The sequence below is a fragment of the Gracilinanus agilis genome, chromosome 4 (assembly GCF_016433145.1).
Source record: "Gracilinanus agilis isolate LMUSP501 chromosome 4, AgileGrace, whole genome shotgun sequence".
Taxonomy (NCBI): Eukaryota; Metazoa; Chordata; class Mammalia; order Didelphimorphia; family Didelphidae; genus Gracilinanus; species Gracilinanus agilis.
The window spans coordinates 123,291,186-123,318,767 of record NC_058133.1 but is presented as its reverse complement, the minus strand read 5'-3'; the positions used below and the strand labels follow the sequence as shown (position 1 = coordinate 123,318,767).

Sequence of the window (27,582 nt, the reverse complement as noted above, 5' to 3'; positions counted from 1 at the left end):
ATAGGTCTCCAGAAGGAAATTTGAGAATTGTTTATGTACTTATTCTGGGCAGTTAGGTGGCATAGTGGATTGAACATCCAACTGTAGTCAGAAAGACTCATCTTCCTGAGTTCAAATTTGGCTTCAGACAGGGCTGTGTGGCCCTAGGAAAGTCATATAACCCTGTTTACCTCACTTGACTCATCTGTTCTGGAAACAGAACTGGCAAACCACTCCAGTATCTTTGCCCAGAAAACCCCAAATGGGGTCATGAAGAGTCGGACATATCTGAAAAATGACCAAACAGCAACAGAATATTCCCTAAGGACATTTGTCTAGTTTGTTACTGTAGTCAAAAAAAGACCAACAAAGTATGAAGTATTTTCAAGAAGAGAAAGTAAGAGGTAATATTATCTTTCTATAAATAATGACATGTATAGCTTAAATATAATCGCTTGCCAGGGTTCAAGATGAATATAATGCAATTTTATAAGAAACTGAATTAGATCTAGAATGACAGAAGAAATAAGGATAGAGGATATTGTGTGGGACTAAAGATTAGGTCTCTTCAGTCTGGAAAGGTGGACAGGAATGGCAGGTATAATATAATGAACTTTGTGGATAAGGTGAATGTGCCCCTGTTCACTAAATTGCAAATTGCTAGACTGAAGGGGCACCCATTAAAATTTAGTTTAAAATTAAGTTTAGGACAGTTCTAAGGAAGTGTTCCTTCATACAGAAGGTAATAAACTTATAGAATTCATTATTCCAGGAGATAAAAGGGATGAAATGTAAAAGGATTCAGAATATATTTGAAGAAATTTATGAATGACAAAGCCACAAAAAGCTCTTAAGAGCAGTGTCTATGATTTAATTGGTATGAGATACTTCTGTTGTGGAAATTTCCTTTTCACATATATGAAATATGATCTCTTGTCTACTAAAGCATCTCCTACCATTTTTGGACAGATATAAACATTAGGGTGTATATGTTTTTGTGTGTGAGAGAGAGAAAGATCAAGCTAAAACTCATTTCTACACCTGCTACCCATTCACCCATAGTTCAGCCTTTTAGGATCAAGAAGAAAAAATTATTTCCTTTTCCACATGACAGTTTTTCAAATACTTGAAGATAGCGCCAGTGTCCTTTCTGAGGCATCTATTCTGGATAAATATCTCCACTTCCCATATATAATGATCCATATGGCATGATAATGAGATCATCTACCATTATTTTGAATCCTAATACAAGCTACCAAGTGTTGATCCATTTTTCCCTCTCTGCTACCATCTCATATCTCCTCCTTCCTTTTATGAGTATTCTCCTTGAGAAGGCAATATATAAAAGATGCCTCCACTTCCTCTCTTCTCACTCTCTTAACTCTTTACAATTTCTTTCTTTCTTTTCTTTTTTTTTTTTTTTTTTTTTTTTTTTTTTTTTTACATTATTCAACTGAAGTGGCTTTCCGCAAAGTCATCAATGGGCTCTTAATTGCTGGATGCCTTTTCTAAATCTTCATCCTTATTGACCCCTCTGCAGCCTCTGCCTATCTCCAGCTTTTCTTTGATAGTTTCTTCTCTATAGGTTTTCAGGACACAACTCTCCTGATTCTCCTCCTATTTGATTATTCCTTCTCAGTCTCCTTCTCTGAATCCCCAATCAGGTCATGCCTACCAACCATGCAAGTTGTATTGGGTTCTGTCCTTAGTTTCTCTTATCTCCTTTTGTCTTTCTTACTCTTCTCTTTTTCCTCTTTACTATTTCACTTGGCAATCTCATTAGCTCTATTGGATTGAGTTATTTCTTTGCTGGTGAGTCTCAAATTTACTCTAGCCCAAACCTCTTTGCTGACCTCCAGTCTTGCACATTTCCTACTGCCTGATAAACATATTGAATAAGATGATCTGTAGACATCTTAAATGCAATATGTCCAAATTTATTTTCTTGACCCTCCCTTCACTCCCTGCTACTTAAAAACTTCCCTGCTATTGTTTAAGGTGCCACTATCCTCCAAGTCCCCACCCCTTCCCCATATCCAATCTGTTACTAAATTCTGCCAATATCATCTTTGTAACATCTTTCCAATATATTCCTATCTCCCCTCATGGTGCTCATATCACCCTGTGGTGGCATCATCTCCTCATGTCCCAACGTTTTCAATAATTTGCTGGTTGGTCTGCCTATCATAAGTCTCTCCCCATCTAGTATATCCACATTTCAGCTGCCAAAGTAATTTTCATAAAACACAGGTCTCATCATGTCACCTTGCAACTTAGTAAGCTCCAGTGGCTCCCTATCATTTTTAAGATCAAATACAAAGACTTCTATTGTTAAAAGCTTTTTATAACATCTCTCTCATCCTGTCAACTTTCTGATCTTCTTATAACTTACATCTCTTCTCCTTTCATGTAGTCTTTGATTCAGCGTATAGGAAATCTCTAATTCTTCTAAATTGTAATACCTTTCCTCACTTATTCCCTATTCATCTTTTAGACCTCATGTTTACAGTGTTTATACATGGTTGTTTGCATATTGTCTCCCTCCTTTAGATTGTAAACTCCTTGAGGACAGGGATTGTCTTTTTCCTTTTTCTGCATCCCCAGTGCTTACTACAATGTCTGACATATAGTAGGCATTTAATGATTGTTTATTAATTGAGTGATACTGATGACATTTTCCTAAGTAGTTCCTGCCAAATTGATGTCCTTCTTAAAATGTGACCCAAAGATGAAATCAATCAAATTCCAAATGGGGTCTCATTGGGACAGAATAAGGTAGAACTATTACTTCCATATTCATTCTGTGGATCTTAATGAAGGATTAAGTCATATTAAAAATTTTTTTTTCTGGTTGCCATATCACATTATTTACTCAGATATCTGTTGTGGAATTTTAAGGCCAATACCTATTTTTTAACATGCTGAATTTTATCCTTATTTCATTCACAACTTTTTTTTACCTATGAAAAATGTCACCAAGGTTTTGAATTATCTATTATATTCTATGCAAATTCTACAAGAAGACCAGTTGATATTTTATATCTTTCAAATTATGAATTAACTGGTTTAAAATATCTTTTCCAAACAAAGGGATGTCCTTCAATTGGGGAATGGCTAAACAAACTATGGTATATGGTGGTGATAGAATACTATTGTGCTCAAAGGAATAATAAACTGGAGGAATTCCATGTAAACTGGAAAGACCTCCAGGAATTGATGCAGAGTGAAAAGAGCAGAGCCAGAAGAACACTGTATACAGAGACTGATGATATACTGTGGTAAAATCGAATGTAATGGACTTCTGTACTGGTAGCAATGCAATGACCCAGGACAATTCTGAGGGATTTATGGAAAAGAACGCTACCCACATTCAGAGGAAGAACTGCAGGAGTGGAAACACAGAAGAAAAACAACTGCTTGAACACATGGGTTGATGCGGGCATGGTTGGGGATGTAGACTCGAAATGACTACACCAATGTAACTATCAATAATATGTAAATAAGTCTTGATTGATGACACATGTTAAAACCAGTGGAAATTCAAGTTGGATATGGGGTGGTGAGTGAAGGGGGTGGAAGGGGAAAGTAAAAACAAGAATCATGTAACCATGGAAAATTTTTCTAAAAAAATAAAATATTAAAAAATATCTTTTCCAGTTGCATATCCTGTTAACTAGTGGAAAAATAGCATATTCTCTTCTACTTTACTGTCATACAGTTATCTTATAAACATAATTAAAATGACTGGGTTTATGAACATCAATTGTCTCATCCAATTGTACTGCATAAATATAACTTAAAAACTCTTCCTTGAATAATTGATTCAACATCATTGGATATATCAGGTATTTGCAGAAACACTATTTTTTAGATGAGTTTCATCTCGAACTTGTTAATAGATTCATCTAAAATATATATAAGTATATATTTTATAATTGTTTCAGCACAAGAAAATTAAATTTTTTTTTTGCAGTAATCTTTCACTTTTTTCAGTCTGAAAACTTAGTATGAAACTTCAATTGTTTTGCTACTTTCTCATTCCTTAGAAATGAATGAATCAATATTGAGTGTTTTAAAATTGTGGTTTTTCCACTAAAATAGACTCATCAATATAGCTTTCATGTTTTGACTATAAATGTTGAGAAAAAAGAGAAGGCTTTAAGATGATATTTGCAAGCAATTCTCTAAATTATACAATGTGGTCATGGATATTCATTATCTCCAGGAAATGAAAAAAATGAATTTAGAGTATTCATTATATTTCTTCTTTTTTATGATCATTGTAATACAGGTATCTTGAGCTTATTTCAGGATGGTGACCTATAGAATGACTTTTATTAATTTCCTGATTGAAGTGAGTTGAATATGAATGAATGTTTTGAGATTCCTCTAATACATTTTTCAATATTCTTTTTTTCATACAAGCCGTCTTTACCCCAGAATCCCTTGGATCTACAATAATAAAGTGATAAAAATATTTCTACAAAAATTTATTTTCATACTTAATACTTACTAAATATATTATAATATGTATTTTATAGTCCTCTAAAGGACTTTGTTTTATAAGAAGAGAAAGTCTATTCTCCTATATATGAACACTGTCTATTGGCTTATATGGGCTCCAGATGGTAGGCCACCTACCAGTTGATGAAAATAAATATATTTTTATTTTATTTAATATTTATTTAATATGTGTACTCAAGGTTCACTTACATATATTGTTTCATTTTAAGCAATGTCTAATTTTAAACTAACCTTTGTAAATTCAGAATCTTATCAGAGTTGACTTTTTCTCTTTTATCCTAGGAAATTCCCTAAAGAGATCCTATAACCAGTAGCTTTAGCCCAAGGTCTCTACTTCTAAAATGCCTTTAGGTTATGAATGGCCTTTCTAGAACTCTTCTCAGTGGCAGCTCAGCAATTTTCAGAACCAATTTCTCTAGAAGCCAGGAAAGGAATGAATCTAGAGCTGGTCTCTCCTTTTTATGCTCCTTTTTCCCACATCACTTCCTGTCATTTCCTGTCATTCCTCCTTCACAGAAACCAATGGCAGTTTTTCAATTTGCTTAGCACTGCCCAAGGGAGGGGCAGTAGCCTTTGGAGGTGTGAGCTTACTCTAGTAAATAACTTGTAAACTCTCTTACTTAGTATTAAGTAGGGATACTTTAAGTGCTTGATTGGATTAGCTAAAAATAGACAAGGGAAGAGTTAATCCTATCTTCACAGAACCAATACACAGTATTGATTCTAAGATGGAAGGTAAGAGTCTAAAAATAGTTCCTTTTCCCCACAATGATTTTTTTGTACTTCTTTTACCATTAGGACAATTTTTAGATATTATTTCTCCAATACTTTGTGTGACTCTTTTAACAAGGCATTAATTCTCTTTTCATAATTTTCTTGTATCACTTTCATTTGTTTTCTCACTTTTTCCTCTGTCACTCATCTTTCCTTAACTCTTCCAGAGATTCTTGGGCTTGAATCCTATTAGCATCTTTTCTTTGAGGCTTTGTTCAAAGATGTTTTCACATTGTTGTCTTCTTTTGAATTTATATTTTAGTCTTCCCTACCACCACAGTAGATTTTTACATAAATCTTTTCATTGTTGTTGTTTTATCACTTTCCCAGGCTTTTTTGAACTTTATATTAAAGTTGGGTCATGCTCACCTTGTTTTGAAGAGGCAGTGTCCCAAGCTTCAGGGTTTTTTTGTGTTACTGTTTTCACAGCTAGTTGTGAGGGTCTGCAAATTTTCAGTGTTTCCAAGGTGGTGTGATGTGGGGAGAGATGTAGTCACTGCTCTCCTGATCTCACTTCTTTATCCAGGGAATATATATATATATATATATATATATATGCATATATATATAACTAAATATGCAAATTTTTATAACTAAGGAAGTTAAAAACTAAGAAAATGAAGTTATAATAATTTAAAGACTCAGGTGGTGAAAATAAGTATTAACTTGATAGACATTGGGGAGTGACTTTTTATATAAAAAAGTGAGCCACCAAAAATTAGGAAGCTTTCATCTAAAAACTAATTTTTGACAGTAAGAGAAAAGCAGGAAAATGGCAAGAAAAAACAACTACTTCAGGAGAAGAAGAGAAGAAAACCTGAGGAGAGGAACTGAAGGCAAAAAACCAGGTTAAGGGAACTGAACAACTGTTCCTGTACTGGAATTGTAAAAGTCAGAAGAAGCTATCTAAGAGGCTTCAGTTAAGTCTTTACTGATTAGTAGAGAAAACTGGTATTATTGGCTGAGTTCCAATCATAATTATTGCTTTTTAGTTCTAAGAAAAGTTGGATAAAGATTAAGTTTTGACTCAGAGCTTGTTCTCTGTTGCTACCTTTGGCTTGAGAAGGAAAAGCAGAGATACATAAGTATGCTGCTCTACTATTCTGTTAAAAGGTCTTTGTTGCTATGAGCTTCTTGCTTACTGGACACCACAAAAATCCACCTGGCTAAGAGGCTAGTCTGGTCTATATGCCTTTGGGAGGAAGTTTTATGAATTTGGCATCTATCTGATTTAAAGACAACTGCTATTCACATTTGGAACTAACATACTAATGTATTTTCTAGTATGAATGGAAAAATAGTATGGTTATGAGTTTTCAGTACGAACATATACTCCTTACATCTGAGTTATTCAGTATAAACATGCAGACAAAAGTACATGTTATCTCTTATGCCTCATGAATTTCTTGCTTGTCTCCACTTTTCAGTCTTCTTCCAGGTGTTAAAGATTCTTCCCCTTGCCTAAACCTACCTTTCTGCTCTAGAATAGCAGCTAGGCAGGTACAACTAGGCAGAAGCCACAGAGACTGGTGACTTTTATCAATCCATGCCCTATAACTTTCCCTCATAGTTTGCCATGGATTCATTGTTGTCTGTCTTTAGAAAAACACAACATTACCTTCTTTCTTAGAATAAATACTAAATACTGGTTCCAACATAGAAGAGAGGTAAGCGCTATGCGATGAGGATTAAATGATTTGTCCAGGGTCACACAGCTAGGAAGTGTCTGTAGTCACATTTGAACTCCAGCCTTCCTTCTCTTGGTCTGGCTCTCAATTCACTGAACTACCCAACTGCCCATGCCTGTTTTCTTAATAGGGGAAATAAGCTCATAATGTCTCCCTTAAAGTTAAAAAAAAAAAAAGATAATCAGAGTACATACATGACTGTTTCCAAACAGGAAGAGTAGTGCTAAGCAAAAAAGACTGATAGAATGATAATAACCCAAGAGGCCAGTATTCAAGTCTTGGTGGTATATTTGCAACAGGGTTGCTCATTATTTCTTTTATATTTCACTTCTACTTAGTATAGCTCAATGACCATTGATTCTTCTCTGTAGGTAAACTCTTGCCCACCAAATGGTTTGCCTCTGCCACTGTTTTTGTTGCAACTGATCTAGTAGCCAGCATTCTGATGCTCAACTGTATGGAAGGGTGAAGATGCCAGTTACTTTTCAAAAGACAATCTCACAATTCTCTGTAGTGTAAGAAAGAACAATCAAATGAATGTGGCTTCATCCAGACAGAAGCTTGCCTTGGAGGTCATGATCTGATGACTCATGAGTGGAGCAGAGACTCCTCTCACCTCAAAACCTTTCAGAATCATGGAATTGTCCTTACACCTAAAGACAAGCATGAAGATAAAGCTTGAGGGGCAAGAAGCAGTTTTTTGGTATCTATAGAATTTATGGTCCAAAGTCAATTAAAAGAATCATCACAGCCAATAGGAAATGGTCAGAGAATATCTGTGACTCCTCTTTAGTAAGGAAGGAGGAGGCAGGGAAGGTACCTTCCATCAAATATCATCATATATCTCTGAGTGCTATACTCCCAACATTTATTGAGAAATTATTCTATATAAGGTATCATTTAAGCCAAACTAGACTTCTCATCCTCCCCCATTCTCATTCTTTGTTTTCTCATCCTGTGCCTGAAATGAAAACTCTTTCCCTTTCTCTTATCTTTGCATTTTGAAATTCTCTGCTTTCTTCAAGCCTCAAGTTGTTACCCTTTTATAAATACTTCTCTTTGACCCCCAGCTAAAAGTAATATCTTTCTCTTCATACTTCTCATAGAGATCTAGATACCTTAACAACATTTTTGGGATGAACAAAAATGGTCTTCAGAGGAAAAATATCTCTGAAAACAAAGTTCCACATAGAAGTGTTTGGACCATGATTTGGATTTTAGTATATTCTGATTTATGCTTTAGTTATGGGTTAGATGCTATCCCTTTAAGCTTTGTATAAGCTCTTTGAGGACAATGTTTTTGTTTATTTTATCCATTAAACATCCCAGTATTTGATATAATGGCTTTCATTGAAGAATAAGAATAAAATTAATATTTATATAAAGCTCAGTGGTTTGCAAAATGCTTTTGTCACAATCCCCGTCTGACATAGATTATGAAATATTAATAGCCCCATTTTACATGAAATTTTATGTTTACAAAAAATGGAGGCTCTAAGAAGTTAAATGCCTTGTTTATGTTTACATAAGTTCTAAGCTCCATCTCCAACATGATACACCACTTTTCCATGTTGCCTTTCATCACTTCACAAATGTTTATTGAATTATTATTGTATTAAATAGTTCTTTTTCATTCCTAGAACAAACCTATGTACATAATTCACTGTGTTATAGTGAGAAAAAAATGCCTCATTTGGAGTCAAAATACTTTGGTTTGAATCTTATTTCAGATGCTTCATACCTATCACTTTAAGTAAGTCACTTTATCTTATTTCCATTTCCTTAGCAGTAAAATGATGGTGAAGGACAAGATGATCTTTAAAGCCTCTTCCTGCCAGCCTGAAACTATAGTCCATATCTTTTCTAGCTGGAAACCTCAACCCATTCAGGTGTTTTCAATTTTGCCTCTCTTCTCCTCAACTTTATGGACTCTCCAGAGATTGTGTTCCCCCTGGAAGAGTTGGTCCTGGCACTTTGGGTACTCATCTGGGATTTATTTTTTTTTCTGACGGGTAAATTAATCAAATATCACTTCACCCATTATATTTCCAAGTCAACATGCATGTTTCATATCACTTATAGTCATCTACCAGAAAAACAGAGCCTACTGTTATATTGAATCTCTGGGAGCTTGAAGTTCACTTTTGATTGACAGATAAATCAGTTGGATAAACTGTTCCCAGAGAGGCATGCGGGACTCAGGAGGTGGCAGTTGAGAACCCTGGCGGAGGTTCTGGGGTCTTTTTCCTGTCCTGAGGATAGAGATCAGTGTGGATCCTGGTTTTTGGAGATAGAGAGTTGCAAACACTACCCTGCAAGCTCCTCCTGTGTTTCCTGTATCGTTATCAATCTGTATTTGACCACCATCTCTGTGTTTACTGCCCCTAGATATTAGGAGTTTCATTATCTTAGCTATCTAGGCTTCCCAGGGCCCAGGAGGGATACGGGAAGTGGGCAGGAGAGGAAGAAGAGGGTGGAAAGGGGGTATCTCAACTGTTAAGGCTTAAGATCTCCTGAAGAAGAAGCTGAAGATTTCCCAGCAGTTTGCCTACTCTGGTTTAGCCCTGGCCAGGCTGGATCAGAGAGAAGCTATCATCTTGATTCCTTCATTTGCCTACAGTTAGAGATTCATTAATAGCAATTTAAAGTAGGGTCTCCTAATACCTCAATCCTTTACCATTATCCTTCTTACCAAATATATTTAAAGTTTAAAATACCTTCCTGAATTGGTTTCCAAAGCTTATTTTGGGAAGGGAGTCACACAGTCAGATTATCAACATTATCCCAGCTGAAGAGCCCAATAATTTAATAATATCAATTAACCCCATGTGGGTCCTGAAGGGATAAATAACTTTGACCTAAAGGATCCTGCCTGGGCAACTGTTATAAAGGAGAAGTGCCATCCTATCCTCTCTGTACATCATCTTCATATACATCAAATAGAGTTAGTGACCTCCTTTAATATAATACTACCTAGCCATCTTGCTGTCTGATCTATACCTGTGCCACTATTCTACCCTGTCCCCTTCCTTTTTGCCTCTTATTGTTGTTTTGGGAATAATAATTAAATCAGCACTACCATTATTACTAGAAAGGACATAACAATAGATTATACTGTGGCTCCACTTACCATTCCTTTTGCCCTCAAGATGTCCTTCTCTGGACAGAACTCTCTTATGAGCATTGTATGTCTTATTTTCATTAAACTTCTTGAGGGCAGGGACTACTTTACTGTTGTATTTGTATACTAGCACAGTGCCTAGCATATAGTAGGCACTCAATAAATATTTTTTCATTCATTTTATTTATCCGCAAAGATTTACTAAAGAAATAAATGATTATTAAAAGAAATAAATGATTAAAGAACATCATTTATAGGAACCTTAGAAAGCCTAGCAAAATATGTACTTTGATGGCCCATACTGTGCTTAAAATAGGGCAGCTGGATGGTGAAGTGGATAAATGACAGGTCAGGAGTCAGGAAGACTAATCTTTCAGAGCTCAAATCTGGCTTCAGGAATTAGCTGTGTGATCCTAAGCAAGACATTTACCCTGTTTGCCTCAGTTTCCTCACCTGTTATATGATCTGGAGAAAGAATTGGCAAATCACTTTAGCATCTATGTCAAGAAAACACCAAATATGGTCACAAAGAGGCAGAACTATAAACAACTGAACAACAACAACAAACTGTATTCATAGATTTGTTGAAAATATCCTAATTTGGATACCTGAATATCATCAGAAAAGCTTAACAGGAGCTTCAGGACTGAAGATTGGAGGAAGAATAATGTGATTTAAAAATGTGCTATATTTGGAGTATCTGGGTTCAAATCAGTCTAAATTCTAGTAGGCCATTTGATTTTTTTCTCCCCTTATTTTGGTTGAACAGCTCTTCAAAGTCTTTAAAGATTTTGCACTTTAAGATAAGGATGACTTTTTTTATTTTAAATAGTGGGTTATTTTTCATCTCAACATCTAGGGAGCATTGGCTGTCTCATTCACCACTGATGGACCTGTTAGCTGCTGAAACTGTTTTGTGTGGCATAGCATGGTTACATGATATACTTAACCAGTAGGATGAGAGAAAATCTTTCAGTACTCAGAAACTAAAGGATATCACCAATCCAGGGATCCCTTTCAAATCTGTCCTCTGATCTGTTTGGAAAAGGCAGAGCTGTGATTGCTGAGTAATTTTGGATAGAATGCATGGTATAATGATGTGGTAACAGATGTACATTTGACAGGGTTAACAGCAGGTATGATTTTTTTTCTTGCTCAGCAGATAGCAGAGAAGATCATGGCTTCCTACTCAGTATTCACTGACCTTGTCAACCTGTCTGATATCATCAGAAGGGTGGAGACTCTAGCCAGAGTGTCAGTGCATACCAGGTCAAGATAGTTGGATGTGGATTCAAAGGACTTGGGTTTAAATCTTTGTCTTGATCCTCATCACCTTTGTGACTTTGGGCAAGTTATTTATCCACTCTGGGCTGTAGGTTTCTCATCTCTGAAATTAGGAGATTAAACTAGATGTTCTCTAAGGTCAGTTCTAAATCAGTAAATCAATTATTTTTGTTGTTGAGTTGTTTTAGTCACGTTTTACTTTTTGTGATCCCACTTGGGGTTTTCTTGGCAAAGACACTGGAGTGGTTTGCCATTTCCTTCTCCAGTTCATTTTACAGATGAGGAAACTGAGGCAGCTTTCCCAGGGTCACACATATAGTACATGTCTGAGGCTGGATTTGAATTTAGGTTTTCTTGATTCTAAGACTGATGCTCTTTTTTCACTGTGCCACCTGCTGCCTATTATGATTTTAACTATTGTATAATAGTTATATATATATATATATGTGTGTGTGTGTATATATATATATATATGTATATTTAGTTAAGTATAATAACAACTTTAGCAGCTTAGAAGAATTTTCTAAGATCAGAAAGCTAATCAAGGGTGCCAAAGGCCATAATTGTTCTTAATTTAATTGGTCATCAGTTTCATTGAGGGGAAACAATGTGGTCTAGTAGAAAGAGCAATGGATTTGATTTTAGAAGGTCTAGCTTCAGGTCTGGTTCTCTATGAAAGTCCTTTTCTTAAGTTCTCTGAGCCTTAATTTCCTTATATATAAAGTGGGAATAATAATTGTGTTACCTGTGCCTTTTTGAGGAAAATTCTTTGAAAATCATAAAGCACCACATAAATGTGAATAGTTCTCTGTTTTTTTTAATGGAATGCTTTTGGCATGATCACAAATTCCTTGAGAATCTGGATGATATTTATTATTATTTAATTATATATGGTTTAATGATATATATATTATAATATCAACTTCCATGGAAAAATTACTTTTTCTTACTTTAAAATATTTTGATGGTGCCTTTATTTTTCTATGTATTTTTCCAATAAACAAGTAGAAAATATAGAAGCAGCCAAGTGATTGTGCATCAGAGTCAAGAAGATCTGAGTTTAAAACTGGAACACTGAAAAAAAAAAAAGTTTGAAAATTGATGTCAGATGAGAAATTTAGAATAAGTTGAGTATAATGCTTTATTTTTTTGCAAGCAGATGCTATACTGAGTTGTATTAGCATTATTATCATGCATAAAACAAACAGGGTAATTATTTGACTCTCCTTGGCAATGATTAGCTCTTGAAAAGGTGTACCATATCCAGTTTGGGACAGCAGACTTTTAAAAAGATAGACAAATTGGGCAGAGATTTCAGAAGAGAGTAACAAAAATGATTAAGGGTCTAGAAAATGAGACCTAAAAGGAAAGGCAAAGAGACCTGAGAATGTTTAATCTTAAGAAAAGAAGGCTGGGGGGAGACATGATAACTGTCTACAAATCCATAAAGAGATGTTATGTAGAGTATAGGGACCCATTTTTCTCATTAGTCAACAAAGACAGAACAAGAAGTAATGGGTTTAAGACACAGTGGGGGAAATTCAGGTTAAATATTAGATTAAATTAGGTTAAATTTAAATATTTAAAACTTTATAATTCTAAGACTAAATAAATTGGAGAAAATAATTCAGGTTAAATTGGACATATAGTAGTTTCAAGGTAGACAGGGAAAGATCTGGGTGCAGGCAATTAGAGATTATTTTTCAAATACATTTACAATCTACTTTTCATTGTACAGCACTGGGTGACATGTATGCTGATCCTTAGAAAGCATCATACTAGGTAACAGTTTCCTTTTTGGATAAGAATGACCTTGAACTACTGGAATGGGGTTTGAATAAGTCTTATTAACAGTAAACCAAACAATAGTTCTGTCATTTAATAAAGGAATATGGAGAAGGAGTTGTAACTAATTAATGTTCAATCTTATCTTAACTTTTCTGTTCATTCTATAATATTTACAAAGATATAGGTGTAGTACTGGGTGGATGATTGCAAATAATTTTATAAGAACATTTTATAAACTATGAAGGCAGTATGATCTAATTATTCCACAAGCATTCCTAAAGAACCTACTATGTGACTGGCACTATGCAGGGTGCTGGAAATATAGATACAGAAATGAAAAGGTCTCTACTAGGGGAAAATACTCTTTGCTCCTGGAATGGAATCATAATTCTGCCATTACCTATCTTTGCCAAGTCAAGTCAACATAGTCAACAAATTACTTTACCCCTGTTTCACTTTCCTCACCTGTAAAGTGATTGCCAAGTTGTTATGAGAGGAGTAATTTTTGTTATTTGGCTTTTCTGCCAAAGTCTATTCTGATCAAGGTCAAGATGTTGTGAGCAAACTCCACTGGGACATGCTAGCCTTGGCAGAAATCAAGAAATATAGAATTACACTACACCATCCTCAAGGATATGCATTATCAGAGCATTTTAATTTTGCACTGCTGAGTATGTTAAATCTCTGTGCCTAAACAGAAGGCTCGAGGTCTTGTTCCATACATCAGCATCTCCCTCTTTCTAATTTTTAATCTCCTCTCATTTACTGGCTAACTCTTTGACACCTACTGATATGCCCAGATCTCTTCCTTTCTTATACAACATTCACCTGACTTTACCATTCCCTCAAATTATCACCTCTTCTCTTCTCTCTTTTGCAGCCAAATCTTTAGAAATGTCTGTATAGGTTATGTGTTATTTCTTCTTTCTTGCTTTCTTCTCCTTTCTCACTCCTTTCTACTTTAATTTCCATCTGTACTACTCAAGCAAAACTGCCTTGTTCAACATTACTGATGTCTTTTTTGCTGAATCATTCAGTCAATAAACATTTATTAAATGCTTTCTATATGTGCCAGGCAGTGTGCTAAGTACAGGGAATACAAAAAAGGGCAAAGGGCAATCCTTACCCTCAAAGAACTCACGATTTAATGGAGGAGACAACAAGCAAACAAATGTGTAGAAATAAACTCTACACAAAATGAAAAGACAATAATGAACAGAGGGAAGACATTAGAATTAGGAGGATTGGGATTCCTTTAGAAGATGGGATTTTAGTTGGGACTTGAAGAAAGTCAGGGATATTAACAGGTTGAGATGAGAGAAAGAGCATTCCACATTTAAGGTATGGGGAACAGTCAGTGAAAATACTTAGAACTGAAAGATAATTACTTAATTAAGAAGTCTAGTGTTACTGGAATGAAGAGTGGATATGGGGAGAAAAGTGTAAAAAACTAGAAAGGGTTGGGATTGATGATTTTGATTATAAAGGGTTTTGAACCAAATAGAGGATTTTGTATTTGATCTTGGAGTCAATAGGGAGCCATTGGGACTTAACCAGCATATGTGTGGCTCTCGTGCTTTAGGAAAGTAATTTTGTTGGCTGAGTGGAATGTACATTGGAGAGGACAGAAACTTGAAACAGATCAACAAGCAGGCTTTTGCAATAGTCTAGGCATGCAGTGATAAAGGTCTCATTTAAGGTGAAAACAATAACAAAAGAGATAATGGGATATATCTGAGATGTTGCAAAGAGGAAATTGACAGGTCTCAACAAAAGACTGGATATGAGAGACAATGAGGAATCAGGGATGATGCCTAGGTTTTGAACTTGAGGGACTGTGAGGATAGTGTTGCCCTCCACAGAAATGGGGAGGTTAGGAAGCAGAAAGAGTTTTTGGGGACAATTCTGGAGAGCAATTTGGAATCATGCCCAAAGGATAATACTTGACCTATCAGATTTGTATCCTAAAGGGATCAAAGCTAGGGAGTGGGGACCTATTTTTACAAAAATATTTTTAACAACTCTTTTTTTTTTAACCCTTGTACTTTGGTGTATTGTCTTATAGATGGAAGATTGGTAAGGGTGGGCAATGGGGGTCAAGTGACTTGCCCAGGGTCACACAGCTGGGAAGTGGCTGAGGCCGGGTTTGAACCCAGGACCTCCTGTCTCTAGGCCTGACTCTCACTCCACTGAGCTACCCAGTTGCCCCCTATAACAACTCTTTTTGTTGTGGCAAAGAATTGGAAACTTAAAGGATGTCTATCAATTGGGGAATGACTGAACAAGCTGTGGTATATGATTGTATTGGACTACTGTTATGCCATGAAAAATAACAAACAGGATGATCACAAAAATAAAACAATCTGGAAAGACTTATATGAAGTGATGCAAAGTGAAGTGAACAGAACCAAGAGAATGCTGAACAGAGAAACAATAATGTATAATGATCAACTATGAACAACTATTATCAGCAATGCAAGGATCCAAGACAACTCCTTATAACTCATGATGAAAAAGGCTATACACCACTCTAGAAGGAACTGGTAGAGTCTGAATGTAGATTGAAACATATCGTTTTTCATTTTATTTTCTTCAAGAGTTTTCTTCTTGTATAAGCAATATGTATCTTTTTTACAACATGATGAACATGGAAATATGTATTGCTGGACAGCCCATGTATCTCCTATATTGTATTATGTGCTGTTTCTGAGAGGAAAGGAGGGAAGGAGACAGTCATGGGTCATAAAATGCCAGACAATGATTATTGAAGAGCATAATTGGTTAAAACATAACAAAAAAGAAAGATAATTCATGCAAAATCCTCAATTCTCATTCATCTTGACCTCACAGAATTTAACAATTTTGACCCTTCCTCCTTCTAGGTACATTCTCTTTCATCAATTTTGGCTTTGTCATTATTATCCCACTTGTCTGACATATCCTTTTCATTCTCCTTTGCAGGAATTTCATCTGTATTAAAGTTCTATGTATAGGAGAACTCCAAGACTCTGTTCTAGATTATATTTTCTTTTTCTCTTTGTGATCTCACCTACTGAGAATTCAATGATGATTTCTATACAGATGACTCCCAGATCCAACCCTTCTCCTTCTCCTGGGATCCAGAACTACATTACCAATTGTGTATTGAAGTTCTCTACCTTGTAAGGGTGAAAAAGGGGATTTATGGGTTCAATATATTAAAGATGGTCGCCAGAGGATTGAACTATTATCAAGCCTTAATTAAGAAAAATCTCAAATCAAAATTGACTTTTATGGAAGTTTATTTACATGAGAGAGGAAGAAAATAAGAATCTATCTCACTAATTAATCCAGGTAGATCTTAACCCTCAGTGGAGGGTTAAAAAGCCTGAGGCCCAGAGGTGAATGGAGCAAACTTCATTCACAGAGTATATAAAAGGAAGTTTCTTAATAGAAATTCGGGAAGATTCAGTCTTTAAACTCACCATGTGGAACAGTCTCAGTCACGAACCAGCAAAACTCCCTCAGGTCCCCTTCACCAAACCAGAAGCAGCCTCACTCACTCAACTCCCTATTTTAAAGGGGTCATGTATGAGTCGCTTCCAGTGCCTTCCCCTAGCCTGCCTGTCCAATCACAATAGATACTTTCTAATAGAAAGCATAGGGAGCTGTTGGTTGATTCTGATTAGTTACTCCCTCTAGCACATGTGGGTTAGGACCTCCCAGAATTGGAAGGTGCCCTCACCTTTTGTGATTAAATCTAAAGATGGGCAGTGTAGACTTAATCTAATTATCACAACCTGGTGTCTCAAATTACCATAAACATTTCAACCTCAACATTTCCAAAATAAAACTCCTTATTTTATCCTTAAAGCCATCTTTATATGAAGGAAACTACTATTCTAATCACTCAGGTTTATAATGTCAACTCATCCTTCATATCTAAACAATTGCCAAGTCTTGGCAATTTTACCTCCATATCTGTTGCTTCTGTTCACTTTTTGCTACTCATGAAAATACCATCCAAATCCAAGTCTTGGTCACCTATTGGAAGAGCTTCCTAATTTTTCTCCCAATAGTCAGCATCTTAGCTCTCCAATCTACAGAGTTGCCAGATTAAAGCTTCCAAGACTTGGGTCTGACCTCTTTCACTCTCCTGTGTGAGGATCTTCAATGATTTGCTTTTGATCTAGCATCAGTGACAGACAACTCTGTTTGACATTTAAAGTACTTCCCAGTTTGACTCCTATTTTCATGAGTAGTTAGGTGGCACAGTGGAACATCAGACTTGGAATAAGGGAGATTCATTTTCATGATTTCAAATCTGGTGTCAGACAGAACCTTAATAATTATGTGACCCTAGTCAAGTCACTAAACTCTGCCTCAGTTTCCTCATCTGTAAAATGAGCCAGAGAAAGAAATATCAAACCACTCCAGTAAGAAAATCACAAATAAGGTTACAAAGAATGAGACACAATCAAAAAATGGCTGAACAACAAAATAACCTATTTTCCCAGACACTGATTGATTATACATTACTCTTCTATATGTATTCTATCCTTCAGTTAACTAGCATACTTGGTATTTTTAGTGAAAAATATTCCATCTCCATATCTCCATGACTTTCTCTAGGCTGTCTCCTGTGCCTATAATGATCTCCCCTCCTCATCTACAGCTCATGGATCCTCTGGCTCTCTTCAAATTTCATTGCAAGTGAACCCTCCTACAAAAGTCCTTTCATGATATCTGTAGTTGTTAATTTATCTCCTTACCCTCTAAAATCATCAAGTTACTTAGTATTCATTATATATAAACATATATATGTATATATATATATATATTTATATTTTTAATTAACCTATCAAGGAGCATGTTGTTTTACCCCAAATAGAATTTAAGCTCCTCCTCTAGGCACATTGATGACTCTTGAATTGGACTAAATTGAACTGAATTGAAGGCCCCTTGGAGTCAGTATTTAAAGTTTCCAGTGCAAGCATATAATTCTACTGGCATTTGTTTGGTGAGCAAGAGCCATGACTCCCTATTGATCTGAACAATCTGTACCTTGGAATCTCAGGATATACAGCCACTGACAACCAGATTATATCACTTGGTTGAGAAATTGGTTGAAGTCCTGTTGCCTTGTGATGCCTTCAGGTTAGAAGAGCTCAGAGGGGAATAATATGCCAAGGGAAAAGCATGATGTAGTGGATATAGTCAGAGAAGACTAAACTTCAAATTTTGTAACTGTCATTTACTATGACTATGGCAAATAAATTAAGTTTGCTGAGACTTAGTTTCCTCATCTGTAAATGTAATTAATGATATTTCTAATACTTATCTTAGAGGCTTTTCCCCCCTCATGCTCAAAAAAGATAATGGATGCAAAAAGCTTTGTAAACTTTAAAGTACTACATAGATGACAGTTTTAATCACTTTACTAAAAATTTATATTAATATCCCTTGAGGCACATATATGGGATATATAGACAGGAAGTAGAAATACTAGCTGAAAGAAAAGATGATGTAAGAGCATTGCTCTGCTGAGCTATATAGAGAATACAGGAATTATCAGAACAGTTTCAGTCTGTGTTCATTGTGGTAGAGTTCAGCAGGGTTCCAGCCTCCCCTACAGAGCCCACAGTATTCCCCCTAGCATCCTGGCAGGAAGGCCCCAGCAGGAATGCTTCCTGGGTGGAGAAAATGAGTTTTAATGGCAGTATAAGTACCCTTGTGCAAAATGTGTGACGATGTCCTAATTTTGGTTTTCTTCTCATATTATGTATATGTATTATAAATTCAAAATGAGAAGAATTTTAACTTGGGCAGCATGGCATTACATAATATTCAATACAGCTTGCTTTTTGAGAGCTCCTAATAATGGGGGCCACATGCCAAATTATAAAGATTGATGGGAAATAAAACTTATAATTTGGAAAATGGAATTTTTCACTTTTTTAATGTCACAAAGTTACAAATGTTTAGAAGCAAAATCTTCCAAGGGATTAAGTCTATCTGTGAAGAATATGACATACATTGATGATAAAATTTCTTGTAGAAACAAGGCTAGCTAGCCCTTGAAAAATTGAGTATACAGTTTACTTTTGCCATTGCTTCCCCAAAACTTTCTAGATCTCCTTTTTTAGGGTGTGGGTGGGGAGTAGGGTTTAATGACTTCCTGCTTATTGGCTTATCTGGTCCTTGATTGAAATATTCCACCAATTCCTGAATTTATTAGTCCTTTAACAAGGTCATAGAATGTACTCAGGTTTCCTTATCATGGCTAATTGTCCAGAGAATGCTCTATCTTGTATGTATGACTTATCTCTGACCAGCTTACCCTTATAGGATGTTGATTTCTCCAATTGGTTACTTTTTAAATTTAATTTTTTTAAAAATTTTTTGTTTGATATAGTAAAATACCCAGTTAAGTCCCTCTCATTCTCCTCTCCCCCATTAGTTAAGACATCATTTGACAAAAATATACATGTATACATAAAACTCTCTTTTATTTATTTTTATTTATCAGTTCTTCTCTGGAGGTGCATATACATAAATAATTCTTCAAAAATATTTTTGTTACTGTGTATAATGCTCTATTAGTTCTTCTCATTTCACTTTTCATAATTTCATGTAGGTCTTTCCATGTTTTTCCAAAATTAATGTACTCATCGTTTCTTAGGGTTTAATAATATTACAGATACAGAACTAAGTGGATAATTTAGGAAGAATGAACCACTTCTTTATGCTGTCTCTTCTTCTCAGCCTGGAAGACCTATTGATGATATGCCTTTCTGGAGATAATTAGGTTCATCCTCAGGAGACAGACCAAGCGTCTGTTACTCAAAACCTTTTGATCCTCGAAGAATCTACCAAAACTTATGTTCTAACTTTAGCTATATAACTATAGCTATGTAACTATAGACTATAACTGTTGAGACTTCAAGTCTTCTTCTATGCCATGATGTGACAGTAGAGTAAAACTTTGTGGAGGGTTGATGGTAATAATTATAGCAAATAAATAAATAATGATAACGATAAATTATATTTACGTAGTGTTTTGTTTTATCTAGTCTTTCCCTCATAATAATAATGAATACAGTGCATTTCCTCCATTTTTAAATAAGTAAATTGAATCTCAATGAAGTTAACTTAATTGCCCAATGTCACTCCGAAAGTAAGCATAGGATCTAGATAAGGACCACATTCCCTGACTCCAAATCCATCACTTTTCTATTACTCTAGTTTGACTTCAACAGTAATGGAGAACCTTTTAGAGATAGAGTGCCAGGCCCCACCCCCAACCCACCCCTCAGACTGAGTGACGTGCCCCCTCCCCTTCCAGCTGTGCCCTGCCTTTCCCCACCTCCACAAAAGAGAGAGAGGAAGTGATTTCATTGAGTGAAGTGAGGAATGTCTTCAGTGAGTATTGAATGGGGAAGGGAATTGCCTGAGTGCTCTGCTCCCCTCCAGCTCTGCTGCTTATGAGCTGCCCACCTTACCCTCTGTGTAACCCTATTGGGCTGCTGGGCAGAGTGGAGGGTGATGTGAAAAAATGTCATGAGGCACAGTGGAGAGGGGGAGGGGAATAGCTCTGCCCGAGTCCCTCTGCCTTTCTAATAAATGAACTAGGGGTGGGGGAGGGCAGCCGTGTGCCCACAGAGAGCACTCTGTGTACCATCTTTGCCACCCACGGCATAGGTTTGTCATCACCAGACTACAACCACGTCTTAGGCTAAGGTTATAAACTTACATTTACTAAGTTGTTTGTAGTCTGTAATGTGTTAACTCTTAATGGGGTCCTTTAACTTTTTGTGCCTGTCCTATGGATCAGTTCTCAGAAAAAAAAATTTTTTAAATACAAAGGAGATCAACACTAGTGAAAATAGAGATGCCATTTTTTTTCTGAACCAAATTCATGGACCTCTGGAAGTCTGTACTCCTTGGGAAGTTTATTGACCCTAGGTTAGGAATCCCTGCCATTTAACCTTCATAGGAATCCTTGAACCCCAAATACTGTCTCTGAGAGGCTTTCTAGTATTACACCAGAACTTTGGCACAACTAAAAGGTTTTAGTACAGGTGATATTTGGTCAAGTCTTAGTGTAAGATGTGTAAAAAATTCTATTTAAGTAATAAGTTGTTGCCAACAGATTGCAGATTTACTATAGGAAATGATACACTTGAGATAGTAAAATTCCTTTTAGTCTAATGCTTTTATATATTCAATTAAAAATTCTATTTTCTCAAAAATAAAATTCTATTTTAAATGTAGTAGAAGTGCTTTTAATTTTAAAATATTTTCCCTTTTTAAAATCTGAATTTTTTGTATACCCTTTTTTTAAATCCAAAAACATATTTGAAAAATGCAATAGAATAGGTTCATCTTAACCTGCTATTAGTCACAAGAACATCATATGGTGAACCTGCTATTAGTCACAAGAACATCATATGGTGAATGTGAAAATTCAATCCAAAGATCCAACTACACAAATCTATATTAAGTGACTTTGTCAATTGACTAAGACAGAAAAGAAATAACTTGCTTCCTACTGAGGACTTATAGCAGTGGTTCCCAAACTTTTTTGGCCTACCGCCCCCTTTCCAGAAAAATATTACTTAGTCCCCTGGAAATTAATTTTTAAAAATTTTAATAGCAATTAATAGGAAAGAGAAATACACCTGTGGCCATCACCACTACCCCTGGATCACTGCAGGACCCACCAGGGAGCAGTAGCGCCTACTTTGGGAATCACTGAATTATAGTATGTATAGCAAATAAATAAAGTCCTACTGAGGACTTATGATATTTGTAGTAAGTAAATAAAAGGGAGAAGAGGATAATAATAACTGAGAGGATCAGAAAAGGCTTCAGTTAGTAGGGGGAAAAACTTGAGCTGAAACTTGAGGAAAGATTAATATAATCCAAATAATCCAAAATGTAGGAGTGAGAAGGCAAAGCATTTCAGATACAATGGAATAGCCAGTTGAAAGACACCAGGATGGATTATAGGGTTGGAAGAGACCTAAGGGATCAGCTAGTTTCATTATCTAATTTTATAGATGAGGAAATAGTACAGAAAGGTAAATAACTTTCCCAGGGACAAACAAGTAGAATACATATATACTTTGAATTCATATTAGCAGATTCCAAAATCATATCACGTGGAGAAATAGAATGACAAGTTGAGAAGAACTATTAAGCCAATTTGACTGGTGTGTAGAATGTGGGTATGTAGTGGAGAGTAACCTGAAAACTTTCTAGAAGGATTTACAATTTGGCTTATAGTTTGTTTAAAGATATGTAAGTTATATATGTATGCTAATATAAACATCATCTACTTTTGTTTTGTTTGTTTGTTTGTTTGTTTGTTTTTAACTCTTAACTTCTGTGTATTGGCACCTTGGTGAAAGAGTGGTAAGGGTGGGCAATGGGGGTCAAGTGACTTGCCCAGGGTCACACAGCTGGGAAGTGTCTGAGGCCAGCTTTGAACCTAGGACCTCCCGTCTCTAGGCCTGACTCTCAATACACTGAGCTACCCAGCTGCCCTGACATCATCTACTTTTGAGTTTCCTTTGGATTTGTTTCACTTGAATACTTTTTTCCTCTATATAATCATATTATGTATTAGCCTTAATTTTTTTCTTCTCTTTTCATTTCTTCATATATTTCCCTTATTTTTTGTAATTCCAATATTTGTCATTTCTAATAATATAATACAATCCATTACATTCAAATATCACAATTTAGTCAGCCATTTCTCTCATTCATGGCATTTATGTTATTTTTAGTAATTTGGTCATGACAAAGCTTCCATATATATATTTTCATACATACACAGCTTTTTACCCTCTCAATAATGCCTTTAGGGCCTAGTCATAGTAATAAGATCTCTGGATCAATGAGTATGAACAGATTTTCAGCTCTTAATGTATATTTCCATATTATTTTCTAGGCCAGTTTCTCCATGTTTCTATCAGCATTTAATTTGCTCACATTAATGCCTTTCTGGTTAATGTATATTACCAGGACCATATTTTGCTAGATTTGTCCTTAGGCAGTAGACATAATCTGTAGCCAGGACCATATTCTTTCCAAAACCATATCTTTCCAGGTTGGTTATACCCAGTGGAACTTTTGATCCAGTGCCATTATCCCTCAGGAATGCAGGATTACCTCCATAGTATGATAAGTATTAAGATAAGACTTTTACAGAATTTTTATGCTCTTCAAACCATTGTTGTACCACTAGTAACTATGTTTAGATTATGTCTATGCTCAGGCTTAGATCTACTACTAACCTCATGTAGATGTGTCAGGACTCTCCAAATATTTATCTTATTTATTATAGATTTTCATCTCTTAACTTATTTCTTGCTTATTTATTAATTAGCTTTATCTGGTTCTAAGAGTGGAAAATTAAACTCTACCACTACTATTATTTTGTTATGTGTTTTCATCTGTATCTCATTTAGATTTTCCTTTAAAAGTCTTGGTGCTATAACACTTGCTGCATCCAGGTCAAATATTGATAATGCTTCATTATGCATAGTAACTCTCCCCGCCCCAATATACTATAGTTATCCTCTTCATCCCTTCCAATTATGCCCATTTTAGACCCAACTCTGTCAGAGATCATGGCTTCTACCCCTGTCATCTCAGGATCAGCTGAGGCATAGTATATTCTGCTCCAGCCTTTTATCTTCACACTGTGTTGATCTTTCATTTTCAATGTGTTTCTTATAAACAACTCATTATTAGGTCCGGATTTTTCATCCTTTCTGCTATCCATCTTCTTCCCATTTGTGAATTAATCCTTTTACACTCAATGTCATAATTACTAGTTGTACATTTCCATCTACTCAGATCCTCCTCACTGTCCTTTCTTCTTTTCTTTCTGCTGTATCCCTTCTCAGGTGTCCAATTTCCTTTGACCAATATCTCTCCTATTCATATCCCTTTCCAAATAACTTCCCTTATCCTCTCCCCTTGCCCTCTTAGTTCCAAATTGGCCCACCTTTCCAAAAATTACTCCCTTATTCCTTGACTTTACCTTTTAATTCTTATTCTGTCTACCTTTCCCCAAATATTTTCCTTATCCCCCAACTGTGTCCTCCTACTTCTTGATTTCTTTATCCATTCACATTACTCCCCCTACCAAGTCATATGGGCTCTTCTCTAGGTATCCTTCCTTCCCCTCCCTTTCCTTATTACCTTGTCCTCTTTTCTCTTAACCCATACTTCCTTATTTTATTACCCCAGTCCCATAAGGGAACTCTAATTCCCTCCCATATCCTATCCCCTTCCCCTCCTGTTTCTAGGTAAGTTAAGAAAAATTTTACACCAGAAGGATAAATTGTACTCACATTATAGAGAGCATTAGTTGCTAGCCTAAGAAGTTTGTATTTTATCTAGAGACAGTAAGGCCCCCCTATATATATTTTTATTAGGAGTCAGATCTATGCCTTAGAGATATTATAATATAGAAAATGGATTGGAAAAGGGAGGGATTTAAGCTAGAAAAAGCTGTCCAAAGTTTGGGAAAGAAAATGAATAGAAATGGCATGACTGCAGAGTTCTTAAACTAAGCCCTGGGATTTTGAAATCAGTGCTCATGTAAATTAGAACTCAAGAGAAGTACTGAACAGCAGGATAATATTATCAAAAATCTGGCTGATAGGTTTTGAATTCACTGAACTGAATCTATTTGGAAGTGCATTTTCAAGAAGGCTAAATTAAACAGTAAGAGTATAGAATAGTTTAAGACACCACCTTGCTTTGTCTACTTTCCAGGTGATAAAACACTGACTGTTGTTAGTGTTATAATCAAGCATATTTAAAAGTCAATCTGCAAGATAATAGTAGCACACAAGCATAGAGGAGTAGAGCTAGAAGGAAAGAAAATGTATTTCTGTATTTTTCAATATGGGGGAAAAATTTCACCACCTTGATTCAGCTGTGACTCAAGGGCCCATTATAACTTCAAGATTTCTAACAGTCTAAATATAGAGTGTAGTCTACTAGTTTTGTTATCAAGTGGTGAAATGGGTTAGTATAAGCCACTGGGGGGAAAAATTCAGGAAAGTCAAGAGTTCACTTTGAGCCAAAATGGACTGTTTTAGAAATTGAAATTCCCATACTTGCTTCTTGCCCTTAACTGATGTTGCCTCAACGTTAATAATGGAGTAGCATGGGAAAAGTGAAAGAGCAGTAGAGAAGTTGGGAATAAAAGAAACTGAGAGCTTAGAAATTCTATAAGAAAGACAAAGAAAAATGAGGAAATGGTTATCTTTCCTGAAAAACAGAAGGCATCACTGCAGACCAAGGAAGTGTAGGGGGTATGTAGGAAGGACTGCAGGATCCACACAGAAGAAAAATGCATCTTTTGAAATATTATTTCGATCAAATGTTAACCAGAGGAAAGATCAGGAAATGTTTTGGGGTCATTTCTGTTCTCAGTGTTTCCCAGTCCGTGTGTCTCAACTTGGAAGCATAAAAATGGTTTCTGGGCTAATGACTGTGCTAAGCATTATTCCCATCCCTACAGCTCTTTTAACCATAGAAGACAGCAAAGATCTTGGCTATGATTGAACCAGGAAGAAAATGGGTTATAGAGTATCTCTATGCAACTTATTGCTAGAGTATAGTAGAATAAAAATTAAAAGTCCATCAAGTGATCAGGCAGAAGTCAATAAAAAGCAAGGATGAGCCTAAAGGGCAGGCTTAGAACACTGGAAAATGCCATGTAAAAGGAAGGTAGAAAAAAAAAACATTGTATAGAGATCTTCTCCCTGAGGCCTCAGGGAAGTGCATGATAAAATTAATTGAAGCCTATCACCCATGAAGAAAGAACTACAGTTTCAGGAATAGCAATACTGGGTACAGACATTCTATGACTTGTGACAATTATACTGTTGATTTTCTCTGTGGGGGTGTGGGTGTATCTGAACAACTGAAACCTATGAAAGTTTTTCTTTTTCTATAAATGGAAAACTCAGCAGCCCTTCTTTCTCATGTGACTTGGAAATTTTAATGCTGTGTTATACTAGCAGGGCATCATTAATGGCACGAGGTAGAGCATAAGGTAACAAAATGGATTTTCACACATGACACTGGATAAACAAGCTCATTTCTAGGCATTCCCACCTTGGATGTGTTCTGTGAGGTGTTTGACTTCCAGATGTTACAAATGAAGACTGGGATTTTAAAAAATTGTTTTAATATTTTATTTTAAACTAAGAAAAATACTTTTATTCACAGACACAATTCTATAAATTGAGTTTCTGTTTTTGTCTTAAATTGCTCTGTGGTTTGTAAGGTACAATATGGCTTTCTTGTCTTCCTGGCTTGCTAAAGAAGGGTCCTGGCAATGGTATGGAGAGAGCAGACAGGCTCTGACTACTCAGTATTCCCACCTGGGAAGCTCCACATCCCATCACTACCCCATCTTCCAGCATTTCAGATACTTTTGCTCCCAAAGGCCACCTCTGTCTGTCCATACTCTGCATGAGATTCAAGGCAGCTATTCCACTACTTTAACTTCTGTCAGTATTTCTTCCTGTACTCATACCCTTGCTGGAACTGACTAGAATGAATCCTCCTTAACATCATCAGTTTTGTTTTGTTTTGTTTGTTTGTTTTTTATCTGTAAAATAAAGGATATTCTCCAGGATCTTTCTATCCTTAATTTTTATTCTATGACCCAAAGAGTGAGGGATTTTCAGATTTAGCACTATTCTCTGAAAGCATTTTTCTTGTTTGCAAACCCCAATCATTAAGCTTTTATTAAATGTCTAATATATGCCCAGGATTGTGTGGAAATAGAAAAAATGGTCAGCAGTGTCTCCCTTGGATGTATTCTGTGTCTCCCTTCAAGGAGCTTACATTCCAATAGGAGAGGCAACATGCAAATAAGTAGGTATTGGGAATGGGGAGGAGAGAGAGGGGGGAAGGAAGAGGGGGAGATGGAGAGGGAGAGAGGGAGAGAGGGAAAGAGGAAGAGAGGGAGAGAGAGAAAGGAGAGTAGAGGAAAGAGAGAGGTGCTTGCAAAGAAATGGATGAAATCACAACTCTGAAAGCATCAAAGTAAATTACTAAGTAAAATTCCCCTTTTTTTCAGTCACAGGTGGTGATCATATTTTTCTTTTTTTTAAACTTTTGTTCCACCTTATTTCCTTAGTACATGTTATTTTTAAGTTTTCAAGACACTTGAGAATTTGGAAAGAGGAAGGATTTTTCCACACCCTAGTTAAAGTCAGGTAGCTTGTAAACCAGTGGCCAGGATGTGGGTTGGCAGTAGGAAGAAAGCTCTCAAAATGAGGGACAGTAAAAGAGTTGGGGGAAGGAGAAGAGAGGAACAGTGCAAAGGAAGGGGAGAGAGAGAGAGACAGAGAGAGAGAGAGAGAGAGAGAGAGAGAGAGAGAGAGAGAGAGAGAGAGAGAGAGA

The 27,582-nt window shown here is 36.0% G+C and overlaps 1 protein-coding gene across 1 annotated transcript in view; it reads left to right on the top strand.

Annotated features, from left to right (window-relative positions):
* The window catches only part of USH2A (usherin), a 1,059,501-nt gene that overhangs the window by 282,909 nt on the left and 749,010 nt on the right, over positions 1 to 27,582 (top strand). The window lies entirely within an intron of this gene.